This window comes from Notamacropus eugenii, chromosome 2 (assembly GCF_028372415.1).
Source record: "Notamacropus eugenii isolate mMacEug1 chromosome 2, mMacEug1.pri_v2, whole genome shotgun sequence".
Classification (NCBI taxonomy): Eukaryota; Metazoa; Chordata; class Mammalia; order Diprotodontia; family Macropodidae; genus Notamacropus; species Notamacropus eugenii.
In genome coordinates, this window is record NC_092873.1 from 200,060,720 (window position 1) to 200,074,557 (window position 13,838).

A 13,838-nucleotide genomic window follows, 5' to 3' on the forward strand; every position below is an offset into this window, starting at 1 on the left:
AACGCTGCTCCTCTTTACGAATAGATGGCTTTTTGTCACCAGACTTTACTCATCGAAACCCATCAAAATTCCTTTTATCATAATGGACTGACTAGCACTTACTTCAGTCTTAGTGAATAGTCTCTGTCATGGCATCTTCCTTTATGTACTCTTGGTATAGGATCTCTATATGCTTCTCTAGGAAGCATTTGAAAGCCTAACTATTGAACAGCTCTGGAATGCTGAAGGCAGACTTTGAGGCATAGTTCATTTAGAAGTTGACGAAAAAAATAAGCTGACAACTACTTTGTGAGCTGGCACTTTCAGATGTGTTCTGTTCCTCAGGGAATCTATATTTGGCTAGACAGCAAGGTATTGAGGCAGATGAGGAAGAAAAGCTCTGAGAATAGCACATTGAATTTTCCTATGCTGTCTTATATCTCAAAAAAAAAGAGAGAGGTAATTTAACATGCATATGAGAAAAGGGCATTTTCCCCAATTTTTAATAATGAAAGAGAGACCAAAGAAGTACTTTCGACTGCACATTAAAGGTTATTTGCCTGCACAGAAAAGATGGAACGTGTTGCTAGGCAACAAAGTTATCCAGACAATGGTGGTCCATGAAGGGTAGGAGAGTTGCATGAGTCTTTCAGAATAGATTCTTGTCATAACAGGAACCAGGCAGACAAGCTCCTTTCAGACATGTGGCCATGATAGGAAATGACAGGCAGGTTTTTCTTACTCTACAAGAGAAAGTAAACAGTTGATAGATTGATAGATGTAGAAAAACATGACGTTTTGAATGATATACAGTCCATATTCTATGTGGTTAATTATTTTTACAAATTCAGGAGAACTTGGGTTTATTGGAGTCAATAATTTCCCCACTTTTCAAGTTTGTGTATAATGGTAGAACATGATGGCCAACTGGGTAGAAGCAACTGATTTTTATGTATATTAGAAAACTCTTATGAGCTCAGGTTGTTACTGAGTCTGTTTCTCTAGCTTCTCCAGAACTATAGTTTCTAAAATAGAATTTTAAAAAAGATTTGGCAATAGCATATCTTTGTCATATTGAGCCCAGTATATCTCAAATGCACAGATTTATCCTTAAAGACAGGGAGCATATTCATCAAACCCACAGGTTTAAAATATACCCTGATTACTTTCAGAGAAATATTAGCTTAAAAAATACCAGAATACCAGATAACTTCTTTTCATGAAATTTTGATTTTAATACAAAAATAATCAAAAGCATATACAAAACAAAGCAAGAATATGGAAAAGAGACAAAAAGGATTTATGTCTTTACACAGTTTATTTCAAATCAGTTCAACAACCATTACACATCTCCCAAGTTCAAGGTACTGTGTTAGGTCCTGGGGCTACAAAGACAAAAACAGGATAATACCTGCCTTTAGGGAATTATTTTAAACTGCGCTTGAAGTTTGGGACCAAGGAATCTTCTTGCTAAGGCCAAAACCTCTGGAGTCAAAAGGGGGGAAAAGATAGATCCCAGATGGCAGTTCCTGACACACCATGCCCAGATGAGTCTGACACTTCCCCCTCGTTTAATTTCTACACTGCTGTAGTCTCTACACTACTTGATTCTATAGCCCCAGACAGGCAAATGCATGGCATGGCAGAAGTCACTTTTTCCAAGAAATGTAAAATATGTCAAGTGCTCCATGAATATATGTATAGAGCCAAAAGGAACCTATATTTAAAAACAAAATCTCAGAAAGAATTTCAAGAGCAACTTGAAATGTCACAGATAGGATTCTGGAACTAGAATCAAGAAGACTTGAATTCAAATCTAGCCTCAGATGTTTACCAGATGTGTGACCGTGGGAAAGCCACTTACCCTCTGCTTCTTCAGTTTCCTCAACTGTAAAATGGGGATAATAGCTTTCTTTCTTCCCATTTTCCTTCTTTCTACCTTTTTCCCTTCTCCTTTCCTTCCTTCCTTTTTTCCTTCCTTGACCTAGGCTTGCTCTATTAGAGTGCCCTCCCAACTCTCACTTTCTCTAGAACCATAATCATTCACTCTACTACTTCAGAATTGTGTTGGCCAATTTCATATTATTGGTGACCATCTGCCAAAGACACCTACCTTTTAATATTAATTGATCATTGTTATGAATAATAACATGCATAATATTATCACAGCCATGACTGTGAAGTAACTTACCACTATCCTGAAATCAAAGCCCAATGACAAGAACACATTTGAAGCAATTAATACTTACAGAGTGTTATTCAGTGTGCACTTTTGGAACTTTGCAATAAACAAAAACAGATTTGGATGGATAGATAGGTATAGATACCAAGGTCATTTCTATCTGAACTCTATAGAAAAAGATGAGAACAAAATAACAATTTTAAAGCTCTCAAAATAGAGACACAGCAAAAGTAATCAAAACCATGCATGAGACAAGATGGTAGGGATAATTTATATCTCAATGTTTTGTTTCAATTACAAAAACCAACTGTTTTATAATATTGATGTCATGGTATATATTGCCCTGGTTCTGCTCATTTCTCCCTGCAGCAGTTCATAAAACCCTTTCCATATATCTTTGAAATCATCTATTTCCTTGGATAATTTTGAAGGCTTTTATAAACTGATGCAAAATGAAATTAGTAAAACCAGGAGAACAATTTATGCAATAACCACTGAAAATAAACAACTTTGAAAGCAGTAAGAATGCTAATTAATTCAATGACCCTCCATGATTCCAGAGGACTGGTAATAAAGTATGCTATCTCTCCCTGAATGAGAGATAATAGATTTAGGATGAAAAATTAGTTAGAGAGGGAGATATTACATAACCAAAGAGAGAATTTGTTTTGCTTGACTGTGTTTATTTCTTAGGAGGAATTTGTTTTTCTTTTTTCCCAGTAGGGTGGGATAGAAGGAAGAGAAAACAGGTATGTTCATTTTAAAATTTAATTCTTTTACTTGCCTGTGCAGTAGTTCACAGAACATTATACATAAAAGAATAATAGGATAGTGATTTGTCCTAGTACAGTTTCTAACTTAACTCCATTGGAAAAGATGAAAATGATGAGATTCTCAACAAAAATAACTGATAGTAACTGAGTAGAGCATGGAAACTGTGGTTCAGAGCAGGTAACAGATTTGTCCATGTTCTTACAGTTAGCAAATGTTGGAGGTAAGATTCAAACATAGATCTTCTTAACTTAAGCCCAGCACTCCATCCACTACATCAGGCTCCCACCAGACCAGAATTCCAAAGGGTCAGTGCCCAGAGCCAGCACCTGCACCTTCCTTTTTCCCTTTTTCTCTTGCCTCTATATGGTTACATGCACTCCAGGCATAAAGAATGACTGTTCCAACGCTGTTCATCAGTTCCTTTGATTCCAGGTTGAGGGATGAGGAGTTCATGAGAGTATTCTCTACCTGGGGTAGGAGTAACATGCATAAAGAAGTAGGAGAATAACAGAACCTGATACGCATGGTGATGAGAAAAACAAAAGGCTCTTGGAAGAGGAGCTGATACTGATGGTTCATTCATCATGGCCATAGCTGGGCATCAGGCCCTTCAAAGTTGTGATGCCAGATCTTGAGGTTGGTCACAGCAGTATTTTGTTTATGAAAGTATAATTTTTTTCTCAGTGTCAACTGTCAGAAGTAACATGTCACTAATTGCTAAATGGTTGTCAAATAGAGTCCCTTCATTTTCCATCAACAAACACTTAGTAAGCTCTTACTATGTGTGTGGCAGAATTGTGCCAGGAATATAAAATCTTCTGCCCTCTGGGAGCTTATATTACAACCCTGTAAAGTAAATGCTATTATGATTTCCACTTTACAGTTAAGGAAACTGAGACAGACAGCAGTTGAATGATTTGTCCAGGGTCACACAGCCAGTAAGTGTTTGAGGGTGGATTTGAACTAAACCCCAATGCTCTCTCCACTGTGCCACCTAGCTGTCTCCAGGTGTTGGAGGTGGGATTCAAAACCAGCTTTTTCTAACTTCAGGTTTAGTGCTCTATTTCCTCCAAAGCACCACCTTTCGAAAATAGAACCAGTGAGTAAAGTCAACCTGTAGCATGTTACAGCCAGAGAGCTATCATAAATGTCCTCTCTTCAGTTCCTGAAATTGCCCCATCCTTGCTGCCCAGAAGTAATTGATTACCTTCTATAAAATCTGTGTGAGGGGATCCACAAATTTGATATGATTCGCAGGTGAGTTACTGGTTTCCATACTAGAGAAGAGATAACTATAGTTGAATTGATGTGGGAAGGGAATGGTATAATTTTCTAAGGCAACAGAGGGCAGAGTTCAATTAATTTCACAAATCTTTATGTAGCATTCACTATGAACAAGTCTCTAAAAATTTAGGATTTGGGCAATGGTAAAAAGAAGGTGAAAATTCATTATTCTCAAGGTCCACATAGCAAGTGCTCAAGATTTATTTCATAGAGATCCTACAGAATGGGGCTTAATGAGCGTTATTTTGCATCTGCCACTAATCTAATTACTATACTGCCTATATTTCCTCATTATCTTCTTTGAAGACTTCAAAATGTATCAGATATTATTGCCACATTAATCCTCATTATGCCTCTGATTTCAGAGGTTGATAAGATAGCAAAAGGTGTCAGATTTTACATATGGTAAAAGTAAGACAAGTCTATTTTATCAAATCTGCAACAGATTTGGGATGGGAACTCCAAGTCTCCCAACTGTTAATGCAGTGCTCCACTCCAAATCTCTCCACATCAGCTCCAAGTCAGGGAGTATTGCATGCAAAGGACCGACTCATTCCCATTCACATTGTCCTAAACAAAGTTTTAATTTTCAGTGGGTCAAAGTTTGTATGATCATCTATTTGCCTAGAGCAAGTGAGTCAAAATACCAAATAGCCTTGTTGTACATAGACCTCCCTTCCAAGTCTCCACCTCCTGCCCCAGCCACCTCCTGCCCCAACCACTTCTTTGGGCTTCCAACCTCAAATGGCAAGTGTCTGAGGTAGAATTTAAACCCATTACTTATTTAACTCCATTGACTAATATACGCTGCCGACAACTCGAAGATGGCAGAGTAGAAAGACGCACATACACATAGCTCTGAACCCACAACCCATAGAACGGCTACAGGGAAGTAACTCACGGCAAATTCTGCACCCGGAGGCCACGGAATATTGGAGCGAGGGAGATTTCTGTTCAGGAGAGACCTGCAAACCTCTCGCGGGGGGTCCTTCGCGCTGCAGACTGGGTGCCAGGACTGGGAGCCCAGCCCAGACCTGCCGTGGCCACGGCACCGAGAGATACAGATCCGAGCAGGCTTCAGGGACGGGATCTCCAGCGGCCGCACAAGTCCCTCCACCCACAGGTGACGGGGGTCGGTGAGAGAGTCTCTTTGGCAGGTCGAGAGGGGAGTGGGGTGCCCCCATAACTCAGGCCCCCCCGGGAGGTAGAAGCTGAGAGGCAGCTGCAGACCAGGGCTCCCCAAGGGGGCAGGAGCCTGGATCCATTGTGGAAGGTCTGTGCATAAACCCCCTGAGGGAACTGAGCCTGAGAGGCAGCCCTGCCCCGACCTCAGTACCTGATCTTAATCTCACACTGAATAGCAGCCCTGCCCCCGCCCAAAGCCCTGAGGCTGGAAGCACCATTTGAATCTCAGACCCCAAACGCTGGCTGGGAGGATCAGGAGGCGAGGTGGGTGTGAGGAAAATATTCAGAGCTCAAGTCACTGGCTGGGAAAATGCCCAGAAAAGGGAAAAGAAATAAGACTATAGAACATTACTTTCTTGGTGAACAGGCATTTCCTCCCTTCCTTTCTGATGAGGAAGAACAATGCTTACCATCAGGCAAAGACACAGAAATCAAGGCTTCTGTGTCCCAGCACACCCAATGGGCTCAGGCCATGGAAGAGTTCAAAAAGAATTAAGAAAATCAAGTTAGAGAGGTAGAGGAAAAGCTGGGAAGAGAAATGAGAGACTTGAAGTCAAAGCATGAACAGCAGATCAGCTCCCTGCTAAAGGAGACCCAAAAAAATGTTGAAGAAATTAACACCTTGAAAACTAGCCTAACTCAATTGGCAAAAGAGGTTCAAAAAGCCAATGAGGAGAAGAATGCTTTCCAAAGCAGAATTAGCCAAATGGAAAAGGAGATTCAAAAGCTCACTGAAGAAAATAGTTCTTTCCAAATTAGAATGGCACAGATGGAGGCTAAGGACTTTATGAGAAAGCAAGAAATCACAGAACAAAGCGAGAAGAATGGAAAAATGGAAGATAATGTGAAATATCTCATTGGAAAAACAACTGACCTGGAAAATAGATTCAGGAGAGACAATTTAAAAATTATGGGACTACCTGAAAGCCATGATCAAAAGAAGAGCCTAGACATCATCTTTCATGAAATTATCAAGGAAAACTGCCCTGAGATTCTAGAACCAGAGGGCAAAATAAATATTCAAGAAATCCACAGAACACTGCATGAAAGAGATCCAAAAAGAGAAACTCCTAGGAACATTGTGGCCAAATTCCAGAGTTCCCAGGTCAAGGAGAAAATATTGCAAGCAGCTAGAAAGAAACAATTCAAGTATTGTGGAAATACAATCAGGATAACACAAGATCTAGCAGCCTCTACATTAAGAGATCGAAGGCCATGGAATAGGATATTCCAGAAGTCAAAGGAACTAGGACTAAAACCAAGAATCACCTACCCAGCAAAACTGAGTATAATACTTCAGGGGAAAAAGTGGTCTTTCAATGAAATAGAGGATTTTCAAGTATTCTTGATGAAAAGACCAGAGCTGAAAAGAAAATTTGACTTTCAAACACAAGAATGAAGAGAACCATGAAAAGGTGAACAGCAAAGAGAAGTCATAAGGGACTTACTAAAGTTGAACTGTTTACATTCCTACATGGAAAGACAATATTTGTAACTCTTGAAACATTTCAGTATCTGGGTACTGGGTGGGATTACACACACACACATGCACACACGCACACATACATAGAGACAGAGTGCACAGAGTGAATTGAAGAGGATGGGATCATATCTTGAAAAAAAAATGAAATCAAGCAGTGAGAGAGAAAGATATTGGGAGGAGAAAGGGAGAAATGGAATGGGACAAATTATCTCTCATAAAAGAGGCAAGCAAAAGACTCATTAGTGGAGGGATAAAGAGGGAAGGGGAGAGAAAAACATGAAGTCTACTCTCATCACGTTCCACTAAAGGAAAGAATAAAAGGCACACTCATTTTGGTAGGAAAACCTATCTCACAATACAGGAAAGTGGGGGATAAGGGGACAAGCAGGGTGTGGGGGATGATAGAAGGGAGGGCATGGGGAGGAGAGTGCAATTCGAGGTCGACACTCATGGGGAGGGATAAGATCAAAAGAGAATAGAAGTAATGGGGGACAGGATAGGATGGAGGGAAATATAGTTAGTCCTATACAACACAACTATTATGGAAGTCATTTGCAAAACTACACAGATTTGGCCTATATTGAATTGCTTGCCTTCCAAAGGGAAGGGGCGGAGAGGGAGGGAGCTAAAGAAGTTGGAACTCAAAGTGTTAGGATCAACTGTCGAGTAATGTTCTTGCCACTAGGAAATAAGAAATACAGGTAAAGGGGTATAGAAAGCTATCTGGCCCTGCAAGACACAAGAGAAGACGGAGACAAGGGCAGAGAGGGATGATAGAAGAGAGAGCAGATTGGTCATAGGGGCAATTAGAATGCTTGGTGTTTGGGGGGGGAGGGGATAAAAGGGGAGAAAATTTGTAACCCAAAATTTTGTGAAAATGAATGTTAAAAGTTAAATAAATAAATTTAATTAAAAAAAAAAAAAGATTACAACTCCCTGAGAGCTCAGATGATGGTTAGCTTTTTTTTTTTTAGCAACAAAGTGTTTTTAATTAAAAAAAAAGAAAAAAAACTAATATACGCTGCCTCTAAATGGGAACCCACACTCAAATAGGCACATGAAGTCCAGATCATTAAATTAAAAATCGAACCAACTGAGCTATCTAGTAGAAATAGGACTAGGGATAGAGATGGTATGGATAGGGTTAGGGCCTAAGACTATGATTTCATTTGTATAGGGATGGCTAAATCAGTAAAAGAAATCCCTGGGATCCCATATCTTGTGCTAAGAATTTAAGGGAAGCAATATTTCATATCAAAATTGACTAAGAGGCAGGAGAACTGAATTACTCACCTGGCTCTGCTATCTACTAACCGCATCACCCTGAGTGAGTCTCTTGCCTTCTTTCGGTCTCAGTTTTCCCATTTGCAAAATGAAGGAATTGAATTAGATAATTTCTAAGACCCCTTCCAGTTCTGACGTTCTATGATTGTTTGGTTCTAAATTACAAAGTCATCTGGTCTCTTTATACAGAGCTATGTCACAGTGAGATTTGTATAGTGTCTGTAGCCCTACATCCCATTAGTTCATTCTAACCACTATCCAGAAACCTGGGAACTTGTGACTACAAGTCCAGTGTTATTTCAGTGGCACCTCTGCTACCCCCCCAAAACATTTTGAGGGTGTCATGGAGAGTCAGCCGCTTTATGTGTGCACATGTGAACATTAGATATGGATACCTCATCATAATGTAACAGAGGAGATCCATGCCATTAGAGTGGATTTCATTTTCATATATATATGTATATATATATTCTTTGATTTCTGCTCTGGCTGACTACTGGCAAAGAACATATCATCTCTGTTAAACAGGTCACAAACTTGTGTGGTCTAGCTAGCCCTTAGTTAATAATCCTACTTTGCCAGTATCCTCAAGAGAAGTGCTTCTTAGATTTACAACTACATAGGACTTTCTGAAGTTGTAATGGAAGCCCGACTGAAGCAAGTACTGCCTGAAGATACTATAAATGATTCTAAAGAATGCAAGACATTGATAATAATAATAGCTAACATGTACATACCCCTTTACACTTTTCACCTAGGCAGCTAGGTGATTCATTGCTTAGAATGTTGGACTTGGAATGAGATCAACCTAGCTAAAAAATCCTGCCTCAGACACAACTTGTGTGACTCTGGGCAAGGCACTGAGCCTCTCTTTGCTTCAGTTTCCTCATCTGTATAATGGAGTAAATAAAGTGGGGAAAATGCCTACTTCACAGGGTTGTCAAGAGGCTCAGAGAAGTGTGAAATACTTTGCAAACCTTAAAACATTATACAAATTTTGATGAATGTTTATATAATTTATATGTAATTAATAATATAATATATTTAAAATTTATATGTCACCTGAGGTTTTCTACCTGTATGATTCAGACAAGTGTGTATTATCCCACATTCCAGACTTGCTAAACTGCGCTATCAAGACTCTTGACCTCTCTTAGCCTCAGTTTCCTTATCAGCACAGTTTGGATAATAATGCCTAGAAAGTATTTATATTACCTGTTGTGAAGATCAAGTGAGAGAAGGTATGTAAGGTAGGATTACAGTGGCAAGAACATTGAAGGTAGAATCAAAAGTCATTTGCCCCTCAGTTGTGTCCAGCACTTTGTGACCTCATTCGGCATTTTCTTGCAAAAATACTGGAGTCATTTGCCATTTCCTTCTCCAACACATTCTACAGATGAGGAAATAAGCAAACAAGGTTGAGTGACTTGCTCAGGGTTACACAGCTAGTATCTGAGGTCACACAATTGATATATGTGGATATGAACAGGCCATTTTCAGAGGAAGAAATTAAAGCTATCTACAGTCATATGAAAAAGTGCTCTAAGTCACTGTTAATTAGAGAGATATAAATCAAAACAACTCTGAGGTACCACACCACACCAACGAGATTGGCTAACACAAAATAGGAAGTTGATAAATGTTGGAGATGTGTGAGAGCTGGAACACTAATTCATCGTTGGTGGAACTGTGAGCTGATCCAACCATTCTGGAGAGCAATTTGGAACTATGCCCAAAGGGCTACAAAAATGTGCATACCTTTTGACTCAGCAATATCATTTCTAGAGCTGTATCCCAAAGAGATCATAAAAATGGGAAAAGGTTCTACGTGTATAAAAATATTTATATCAGCTCTTTTTGTGGTGGCCAAGAACTGGAAATTGAGAGAATGCCCATCTATTGGGGAAAGGTCAAACAAGTTGTGGTATAAGAATGTAATGGAATACTATTGTGCTATAAGAAATGACAAACAGGCGGACTTCAGAAAAACCTGGAAAGACTTATATGAACTGATGCTCAGTGAAGTGAGCAGAACCAGGAGAACATTATATACAATAACAGCCACAGGGCGCAAAGACTGTTTCTGATAGACTTAGCCCTTCACAGCAATGCAAAGACCTGAAACATTCCCAAAGGACTCTTGATGCAAAATGCCATCCATGTCCAGAGAAAGAACTACGGAATCAGAACGCAGAATGAAGCAGAATATTTTCTCTTCTGTAATGTTTTATTTTGTTTTCATTTTTCTCTTGGTTTCTCCCATTTGTTTTAATTCTTCTATGCAACATGACTAATGTGAAAATGTGTTCAATAAGAACGTATGTGTAGAATCCATATAAGACTGCATGCAATCTCCAGAAGGGAGGAGGGATGGAGGAAGAGAAAAGTTAAAACTTATGTTTTAAGTTGAGAACTGAAAACAAATTAATTTTTAAAAAAATATCTGAGACCAGATTTGAACTCAGGAATATGAGTTCATCCCCTCTATCCTGTCTGTCCACTATAGCTGCAATAGAATTAAAAGACTTGAGTATAAATTCTGGGTATAATGCTTTATAACCTACATGACCTTGTACAAGTCACTTAAATTCTCTGGACTTCAGTTTCCTCACTTGTAAAATATAAATATTAGATTCGATGACTTAGAAGTAACTTCTGCTCTAAATTTATGATTTTGCTGTGAAGTCTTTGTAATCGTTAAAATGTTACATAGATGTAAAGTATTATTATTAATTTGACTTAACATCAAGAAGTACTGAGGATGCCAAAGAATGCACCAAGAAAGTGCCTTCATTTAACTTCCTGCAGAAGGGGTTCTATATAAGATCAGACCTTGCTGGTAATTACCATTTTAAGGCTGCTGCTCATTTTGTTAACTTGAGTTTTCTTTCCACCTCCAGATAAAGCCTATTTAATCACAGAAATGTGTATACTCTGATCTCGGACAAAAGACACCCCAGCAGTGGCTGGTGCTATCATCTTTCTCTTCATTGCTCTGATGTCTGGTTTTTAGTGAGGCTAATTGTCAGTAAAGGTGGTGCGAGAAGAAAAGGCTTTGCAGCTTATTTTATTAAAGGTGCTATAGAAATTAATTGCATTATTCTTAGCATATCTGACCTTTGGCTTTCCTTTCTTTGTATTTGGTGGCTCAAGATGGACCAGCAAGTCTGTGAAACATACAAAGACAGAGTTGCAGATCAGCCTTCCCTTCTCCCAGGGCCTCTGGTACATGACAATGCCTATCCATCTCACCAGCCTTCTGTGTTGGACATGACCCATGTGTGTCCCAGAACAGATGCGCTGGTGATGGGGCTCAGGGTCAGCCCTCGGGAGATCAGCCTGGCACCTTCTGTCATGTTGTCTTTTGAATTCACTCAGCGAGTGGCATGAGTCCTGAGGCAAAGTTGGTGCAGATGCAGCTTTTATATCATGTGGCATTGGTTGATATACAGGTCTTTGTGGGGGAGAAAAAAAATCACAAAACTGACAGATTCATCTGGTAATGTGTGGAGATATCAGGGCCAATTACAGGGAACTGCCAAGAGACAAATGGGGTCACTCTCACATAAATAGAAGAGAAGGGAAATGTTTTTGTCATTAAAAAGACTAAGTGCAACTTCCTCTCAGTAAATGTACCTTAGAGAGATCATTGGATTATAGACTTAGAGTTGGAAAGAATCTTGCAGTCCACCTAATTCAGCTGTCTCATATTATGAATGAAAAAACTGAAATCCAGAGACTTGCCCAAGGTCATACAAGTATAAGTAACAAAGGTAGGATTCTAAAAATTCTAGAAAAGCCAGAACTTTCTCTAAATTAAGTGAATGCTACTCTGTTTCTCCTACAACAGCCCTAAGCAGGGATTGGTAGCAAAACATGGGGCCATGGACTGAGCTGAAATCTTCCATTGGATAGGCTGAAACCTCCATGGTTGAGAAATATGGTATAATGAGTTCCTTTTCCCTTTTCTTTGATCTCTTTTTCATATAGAACTAGTAGTGGTAGTGCTAGGATAGTTCCAAATTGTTCCACAGAAGGGTGGGACTAGATCACATCTTTACCAACAGTACATCAGTGTCCCTTTTTTCTGTATTCTTTCCAGTATTGTCCTTTTCTCTCATGTTAGCCAATGTTTGATAGATGTGAAGTGGTATCTCAGAATTGTTTTAACTTGCATTTCTCTAATCAATAATGAATTACAACATTTTTAATGTAACTATTAATAGCTTTGATTTCTTCTTCTGAAAACTGTTTATATCCTTTGACAATTTAGCAACTGGAGAATGGCTCATATTTTTGGAAATTTGACTTGGCTCCCTATATATTTGAAAAATGAGGCCTTAATCAGAGAAACTTGCTGTAAAAATTTTCCTTCTTTTCTTTGGCTGCATTAGCTTTGTTTGTGCAAAGCCTTTTTAACTTCACATAATCAAAATGATTCATTTTACTTCCTATGATTTTATCTGTCTCTCATTCGATCACAAACTCTTTCCTTATCCATGCATTTGACAGGCAAATTTTTTCATGCTTCCCTAATTTGCTTGTGATATTCCCCTCTTTATCTAAATCACTTATCCATTTTGACCTTATTTTTGGCATACAGTGTGAGATTGTTGGTCTATGGCTAGCTTCAACCAAACTGCTTTCCAGTTTTTCCCACAATTTTTCTTAAATGGTAAATTCTTGTCCCAAAATCTTGGTTCTCCACACTTATCAAGCAATAGATGACTATGGTCATTTACTTCTGTGTGTTATGAACCGAAACTGTTCCACTGATCCACCACCCTGCTTTTTAGCTAATACCTGATCATGTTGACAATTACCCCTCTGTAACATAGTTTCAAATCCAGTACTGCTAGGCTACCTTCCTTCACATTTTTTTTTCACTGACCCCCTTTACATTAAATACTTGACTTTTAGTTCTTTAATCTAGATGAACTATGTGTTTTCTAGTTCTATAAATTACTTTGGTAGCTTGATTAGTACGCACTGAATAAGTAAATTTAGGTAAAATTATAATTTTAAATGTTTTATTTACTTTATTCTGAACTTAAAAAATAAAATAAGCATTTCCATAATAGTAGAATAGAAAAAAAGATGCTTGTACATGAAACTGCACATCTGTTCTGTACAACTTGTATTCTTTTTAAATATAAAAGTTATCATGTAACTTTTTTTCCTTTTTTCTTACCTCCTCTCCCCCTGCCCTAGAGGTGGTTACTCTTAGACACAAATGTATGTGTATGTGTAAAGCTGTTCTATACGTATTTCTATTATCAGCTCTTACATATAGCATCTTCCTTCATATGTCCTTTATAGTTAATTTGGGTATTTATAACAGTCAAAATGACTCAGTCACTCAAAGTTGTTCTTAAAACAATATTGTTGTTACTGTATACAATATTCTCTTGGTCCTGTTCATTTCACTCTTCATTATTTCATACAGTCTATCCATGTTTTTCTAAGATCATGGCGCTCATCATTTCTTATAGCACAGTAGTATGGCATCACTATAATATACATCAGCTTATTCAGCCTTTCCCCAATTGATGGACATCCCCAAAATTTCCTGTTCTTTGCTACCCCAAAAAAGAGCTGCTATAAATATATTGTTATTTGAAAATTATTATTTTTACTATATTGGTTCAGTCTATGCATGAGCAATTA

General features: G+C 38.5%; 1 protein-coding gene across 2 annotated transcripts in view; it reads left to right on the plus strand.

Moving 5' to 3' along the window:
• SLC35F1 (solute carrier family 35 member F1) overlaps nt 1-13,838 on the plus strand; it is a 570,025-nt gene that overhangs the window by 415,950 nt on the left and 140,237 nt on the right. The gene's annotated exons all lie outside the window — the stretch shown is intronic.